This window comes from Capsicum annuum, chromosome 2, assembly GCF_002878395.1.
Source record: "Capsicum annuum cultivar UCD-10X-F1 chromosome 2, UCD10Xv1.1, whole genome shotgun sequence".
NCBI classification, from domain to species: Eukaryota; Viridiplantae; Streptophyta; class Magnoliopsida; order Solanales; family Solanaceae; genus Capsicum; species Capsicum annuum.
This window is the reverse complement of record NC_061112.1, coordinates 126,436,129-126,443,305: the sequence shown is the minus strand read 5'-3', so window position 1 is coordinate 126,443,305 and position 7,177 is coordinate 126,436,129. Positions and strand designations below refer to the sequence as shown.

The window sequence follows — 7,177 nt, the reverse complement described above, 5'->3', positions numbered from 1 at the left end:
GGTCCAGGCCACCACTCCTGGCACGCAGGCCACCACTCTGAGTCACGGCCCAACGCGTGAGACTTTCAACGAAAGTACTAATGTAACACAACTCAAAAATAACCAAGGAAGCTGTTGTAATATTGAATCACTAGTTGAATTTACAAGGAAATAGTCACTGAAATGATATTGAAAACAGAGAAGAAAGGGGATGAGATAAGATAGGGATGAGAAGCTAGAAACTTCTACAAAAAATAGCCTGCCTTTCCCTGCCTACTCCCTGCTACTTTAGACAAAATTACACTCATTACTCATTGCCTTGCACCCACGTGCTCTTCACGTTTTTTGTTACTGGACCCCACAACAAAATCTGTGAATTTTTTAGAGGGAATGGTCATGCGCTTGCTCCTTCTAGGTTGAGAAATATTCTTGTCCACTGTGGCTGCCAAGTTGTCCTCCACATCAGCATTTATGCTCATAACAATACCTTCCTCCTCAGAAAGAACCTTGTCCACAAGGTTCTGGGAAGCCTCAGTGTAATCAGTCAATGGTAAAGGAGTAACAGGGAGTATTGGATCCCTAACACAATGCTTGAGCATCAAAATATGGAAGACGGGGTGAATGCGGGCATCCTTAGGTAAATCTAATTTGTAAGCCACCTATCCAATGCGCTTAAGGATTTTGAAAGGGCCAAAGTATCATCGACCTAGTTTGGAGTGTTGCTGCAAGCGAACAGAGTTTTGGCGATATGGTTTGAGCTTGACGAACACCCAACACTAAATTCAAGCTCACTTCGATGTTTGTCAGCAAACTTTTTCATCCGTGCTTGCACTTTAAGTAGATTGAGTTTTAAAAGTCCCAAAACCTTATCACAAGCCACAAAATATTCCTCCACTAGCTCACTAGGACTGCTGCCCAAAACGTAACGTGCTATGGTGGGAGGTTCTCTTCCATACAATGCCTTAAATGGAGACATGCCCGTAGAGGTCTGGTACGCCGTGTTGTACCAATATTCAGCCCATGGCAACATTGCAACCCACTTATGTGGTGCGTCAGTAATATAACAACGAAGATACTGCTCAACACACTTATTAAGAGTTTCTAATTGGTCATCGAACTGGGGGTGATATGTTGTACTCATAGCCAAAGACATCCCTTGCAACGGTTGACCTCCTGCCAAAAGGAATGCAGGAACCTGGGGTCACGATCAGAACAATAGTTATAGCCAAAGACGTCCCTTGCAAATGGTTGACCTCCTGCCAAAAGGAATGCAGGAACTTGGGGTCACAATCAGTAATAATAGTTCTTGGTGGGCCATGAAGGCAAATAACTCCTGTCACAAAAGCTTTAGCAACCACTCGAGTGGAAAAAGAGGTAGGCAAGGGAATGAAATAGCCATACTTTGTCAAACGATCTACCACAGTTAAGATGGTAGACTTGCCTTTTGAACTAGGCAAACAAGTGATGAAATCCATAGCTATATAGACTTGCCTTTTGAACTAGGCAAACAAGTGATGAAATCCATAGCTATATCCTCAAACACCAAATCTAGAATGGGTAACGGTTGCAATAGGCCTGCTGGGTGGTGGTGCATATCTTTCATTTGCTGGCAGATTTGACAGGATGCAACAAAAATCTGCATCAAAGTTATAAACCAAACGGGAGAGCCCAACCCAAAAGACTAGCCTCATAGGTGGGAGAACTCATTTGGCCTATAAAGCCCTTAGCAGTTTTCTATTTTTCGAATGTGGTACAATTGGTTTATAACAACATTTATGCCAAACGAGAAGCATTTGTGATTTGCAAATAGGACAACATAGTGATCAAGTACTCCATTGCTATATCAGAAAACTTTTCCATGTGCCAATAAAGGAGCTTCGTTATTGCTAATAGCTCCAAAATTATGGTAATAAAACTTATTAGAAAGTTACAAATGAAGGTTCATTGCAAGATATTCATTTGAGAACATCAAACTGCGTGCACAATCCATCTTTATGATCATAAAAATGAGTCTTATCATACATAACTTGCCGTGCTTTCCAGGGAATTCAATCATGAAATGAAAATGATAAAATCTGAGTTACCTTAATATAACTAAAACGTTAGTACTATAAATACTATGGTAATTCTAAGCATTTCATCCACAACATTCAAACAAAGACATTAGAATCAACAAAAACATTAAAGTGGTGACAATGGCTTTGACAATCAATTGGAAGCTTGCTCTTTTAGCTCTACTAGTGTTAGGAATGTGGGCCTCTCAAGCCACATCTCGTGACTTAAGTGAAGCCTCGATGGTCCAGAAACACGAGAAGTGGATGGCTCGCTTTGGGCGTGTGTACAGAGATGATGCAGAGAAGGCAAAAAGGTTAAAAATATTCAAGGACAATGTTGATTACATTGAGTCTACCAACAAGGCTGGAATTAGGCCCTATAAGTTGAGCATCAACGGATTTGCAGATTTGACAAATGAGGAATTCAGAGCCACTCACAACGGATACAAAATGTCTTCTCATCGAGAGTCATCAAGAACAATATCATTCAGGCATGAAAATGTAACTGCTCCAGCTACCATGGATTGGAGAAAGAAAGGTGCTGTTACGGGAGTTAAGGATCAAGGTCAATGTGGTAAGTATTCAAATTAGGTCCTGTTAATAATATCCTCAGATTTTTAACGAAAAAAGAAGCTTATTAGCATAAGCTGATAATATTGTAGGATGTTGCTGGGCATTTTCTGCTGTTGCTGCTATTGAAGGTATCAACAAGATCAAAACTGGTAAGTTGGTCTCTTTGTCTAGCAAGAACTCGTGGACTGCGACACAAGTTCAGATATGGGGTGTGAGGGAGGTCTTATGGATGACGCTTTTAAGTTCATCATCAAGAATCACGGTCTCACTACTTAATCTAATTATCCCTATGAGGGAACGGATGGGACTTGCAAAACCGGAAAGGAATCCAGCCATGCTGCTAAGATTACTGGTTATGAAGATGTCCCAGCCAATAGTGAATCTGCTCTGTTGAATGCTGTTGCTATGCAACCTGTATCGGTCGCAATTGATGCTAGTGGATCAGATTTCCAATTCTACTCTAGTGGTGTTTTTACTGGAGAATGTGGAACAGAGTTAGATCACGGTGTTACAGCTGTTGGATATGGAAAAACTAGTGATGGGACAAAGTATTGGTTAGTCAAGAACTCGTGGGGGACTAGCTGGGGCGAGAACGGTTACATTAGAATGCAAAGAGGCATTGATGCTGAGGAAGGACTTTGTGGAATTGCAATGGAAGCTTCTTATCCAACTGCATGATTAAATAGCTGAGAAGCTTGAAGCGAGGTTGCTATTGGTAATGGTTCGTCTTTACACACTAATATTATTCACCTTGTTCATAGATTATGTGGTGTGCCTACTGTGTATATGTTACAAACTCGTTGTATATATGTATATTCTAAGTGTTAAACAAAAGTTTGTACGTGAAAATTTCAGCATTCAGCAATCAAGTTCTATATAATCTTTTGTCACCACTTGGCCCAAAATAGCAATTTTATCCAGACACAAAAACTAATTAGCAATAAGTAATGTTGGAGAAAGAATAGAGGGGAGGAGAGGACACTTTAATAATTTGTTATTGTAGTAATTGATCATCGTCAATGTGCAGCTTCAGGACATAGATGTTGAATCTTAACAAAAACATTACAATAGCCTGCATTAGTTGAACAGGATAGAACAAAATCAAAAGGAATGCAAAGGGATTTCAGCAGTAAAAACTTACTCATTTTCATCTAAATGTATGATTCAGCTATAATAAATTAGTATAAACACAAGGAGATGGTAAGGTCTCACCTTTGTCCTGCACTACTAAAATTTATTAAGGTTTAGGTATATCTGAACACTAGCTATAATAAAGTATATACCATCCCCTATGCAAGTTTACATGGCCTTTAATAGGCAGTTCAAGCTTCTATTAATTCATCATCTCTCTGACTCTATCACCAAGCGAGATGAAAGTCTTTGCGAATGATTTTAATAAATAAAAAGAAATTATAGCTGAGTTGATGAATAGTGGTGTTTAATTATATAGTCATAAGTCATGTCACCTTCTCTTTTTTTCCCTTTTAATTCTCTTTACTGAAGTACATCCTTGTATTATGAGCCCATAAAAACAACTTTTACGCTACTTTCAATTTAATATATCAAAATCTATGTAGAATTACTCAAGTCTAACCAATCAAAATTGTCATTTATCTAATTTGATAAAGAAAAGTAAATGGAGAAAAGTTAATCTCATTTTCCACAGGCTTAGAAGGCGAAGGGGACTTGCGAAGGCTCCATTTCCACATAATTTACGAACATTACAAAGGAGGAATCTAACTTTTTCTCTTCTAAAAATAAATAAAACCACAAAAATTATAAGGTGTTTGAATATTATTAACTAAAGCATAAAGAACTAGAAAGTAGAAGCTTTCTTGTATTCTATACTTATTGATACGACTAATTTAAATTAAGTTTGTCATAAAAATGTTCTTTAATACTCAATTTTTTTTTTTATTAAAGATTTCTTCAGCTTAAAAACTAGAAATCTTTTATATCCGCCACATTCCTAATAATTGGTAAAAAATAGAAACTACTATGATATATATTCTGCTCATTGAGAATATGAATAAACTTGGCAATGACATGGGCTTGTGGCGCATACTTGAAGAAGTTGACAGAATGTTAAAACACTAATAGCGGTAATTGCGGCATTGCTAAAAGATCGATAGAGTGCCTTGGCCCTTAGCTTGGGCAACAAGAACTTGACTCGATTAAAACGTGGAGTCGTTTGTTAGAGTGTACAAAAATATTGTTGATAGAATGTATTAATAATGTTTGCATTAATAATGCTTATATTAGTAATATTGATATTATTTATGTTAACATTATTTTTATACATTATTAGATGTACTGTATTAGAATTTGCATTTTTCAATTTTGATATATTTAAACAAAAGTTAAAAAAAAGATGGACTGCATATACATCATAAGATTCATCCGGAATCTAGCATGAGCTCAATATATATTTTTTTATCTCAGTTTTTGTGACACAGATTGAATTTAGATAATCAATCATACTTTTAATATGTTTTTAGATATTTTAAGTTGTTAATATTGTAATCTATAATATTTTTTGTGTAATTTTTAAATAATATATGTTACTCTCTCTATCTAAACTTTTATGGCATTGAAAGTTAACTATATTTTCAAAATAATTTATATTAAAAATTATTGTGATTTATAATATTTTTCTTCTATTTCAATTTAAGTGACACTGATACAATTTCGAGAGTCAACCAAATATTTATATCATTTAAATTTTTTAAGTTATTAACTATTGTGATTTGTAGTATTTTTAAGTATTTTATAAAAACATATAATAGATTAAATTATTTTTAGATATTTCGAGTTTTTAGTTATTGTGATTTATAATATTTTTATGTAATTTTTAAAAAATATATGCTATACTCCTTGTCCAGAGTTTTGTATCATTGATAGTCAATTACATTTTTTAAATAATTTAAACTTTTAATTATTGTGTAAAACTTTTTCTACTATAATTTAAGTGACATGATGCTTAGACGACCATAATAATTAATTAGAGGTGATATAGTAATCATGATTGAAGCAGAGAAATAGACATGTCTTAAATAACTCACAACAACTAATTAGAAGTGATATAATAAAATTATTATAAAAGATACTTGTGAAAAAAAAGTAAGTGAAATCTCATATAAGACGTCAAGTTATTTAAAACATCAAGAGTTAACTTATCATTTTGTATCTATTTTATATTTTTAATTAAATATTATTTATTTATTTAACACTTAGACGATTTATAATAATTAATTAGAGGTGATATTTAGTAAAATTATGATTAAAGTAGCTGAAGCAAACATGTCATAAATGTCCATTCTATTATTTTATTAGATATTATTAATTTTTTAATACATAAATAATTTATAATAATTACTTAGGAATGATATAGTAAAATCACGGAGCAAATAGCTGAAGCTGACAGGTCGACGGAGAGCTACTTTAAATACTTAGAGGACTTATAATAATTAATTAGGGGGTGATATTTAGTAAAATTACTATTAAAGCAGCTAAAGCAGACATGTCATAAATGTCTATTTATCTTTTTTTATTAAATATTATTAATTTTTTAAGAAAAAATAATTTATAATAATTAATGAAAAATTATATAATAGAAAGTAAAATTACGATTGAAGCAACTGAAATAGACATGTTATAAATGTCTATTTTTCGTTTTTAAATTAAATATTATTATTTTTTAATATATAAATGACTTATAATAATTAATAAGGGAAAATATAATAAAATCACGATTGAAGCAGACAATATATCAAGCATATCGGAATTTTCTCTTCTATATATTAGGAAAAAAATTTAAATTACGTGAAATTGTAGTAACAAATAAGAAAGAAAGTAAATTATATGTTTGATATGAAATTAAATAAAGAATAAAATTTATTTAATTGTATCAATAATTAATTTTTACAATAAATTATCATCTCACTAATCAATTTACTTAAATATAATATATTTGAAATAATTTTATAAAATAAAAAGATAAATAAAAATAAAAAATAAATGGAAGATAAAGGGCACACCTGTGTGGAAATATATGCAAGGCCACATATGATGGCATTATTATAAATTCTTTACTTGGCATTATTGGTAATTGAAGAGAAAAGATTGAATTTTTATTAAAACTTTTGATGAGGTTTAAAAAATAAAAAACAAAAAAATTTCAATTTGAGCTTAGAACTTATTTTTAAAACCTTAATACCCTCAATATTGAATTTAAAGATAAAAAGCTGACATATTGAAACCTTCACTTCTAATATACTATACTTTAATTATAATTTCCTAGAATATAATATATCAGTGGGAAGACCGGAAGTCAATAATGTGAAAAAAAGAAAACATGCTTGAACTTTCACAACATAAATTAAGACTCTTATAAAATATATATAAGGTGATATAAGTAATGAAAGTAGAAGAAGTAATATGAGTAACTAAATAGAGGATGCTTTATATTATTCTATTTTTCTCTGCCTTTTGTAATGCATACGGAGTGCCTATTTATAGGCCAATAAAGTTGCAGACAAGAAGATAATTACTATATATTAGTGATTATCTTG

At 32.4% G+C, this 7,177-nt stretch overlaps 1 pseudogene; it reads left to right on the top strand.

The window, feature by feature from the left end:
- The first annotated feature begins 2,094 nt into the window (after positions 1-2,094).
- LOC107859297 lies at positions 2,095-3,467 on the top strand (annotated as a pseudogene).
- Positions 3,468-7,177: the final 3,710 nt, after the last annotated feature.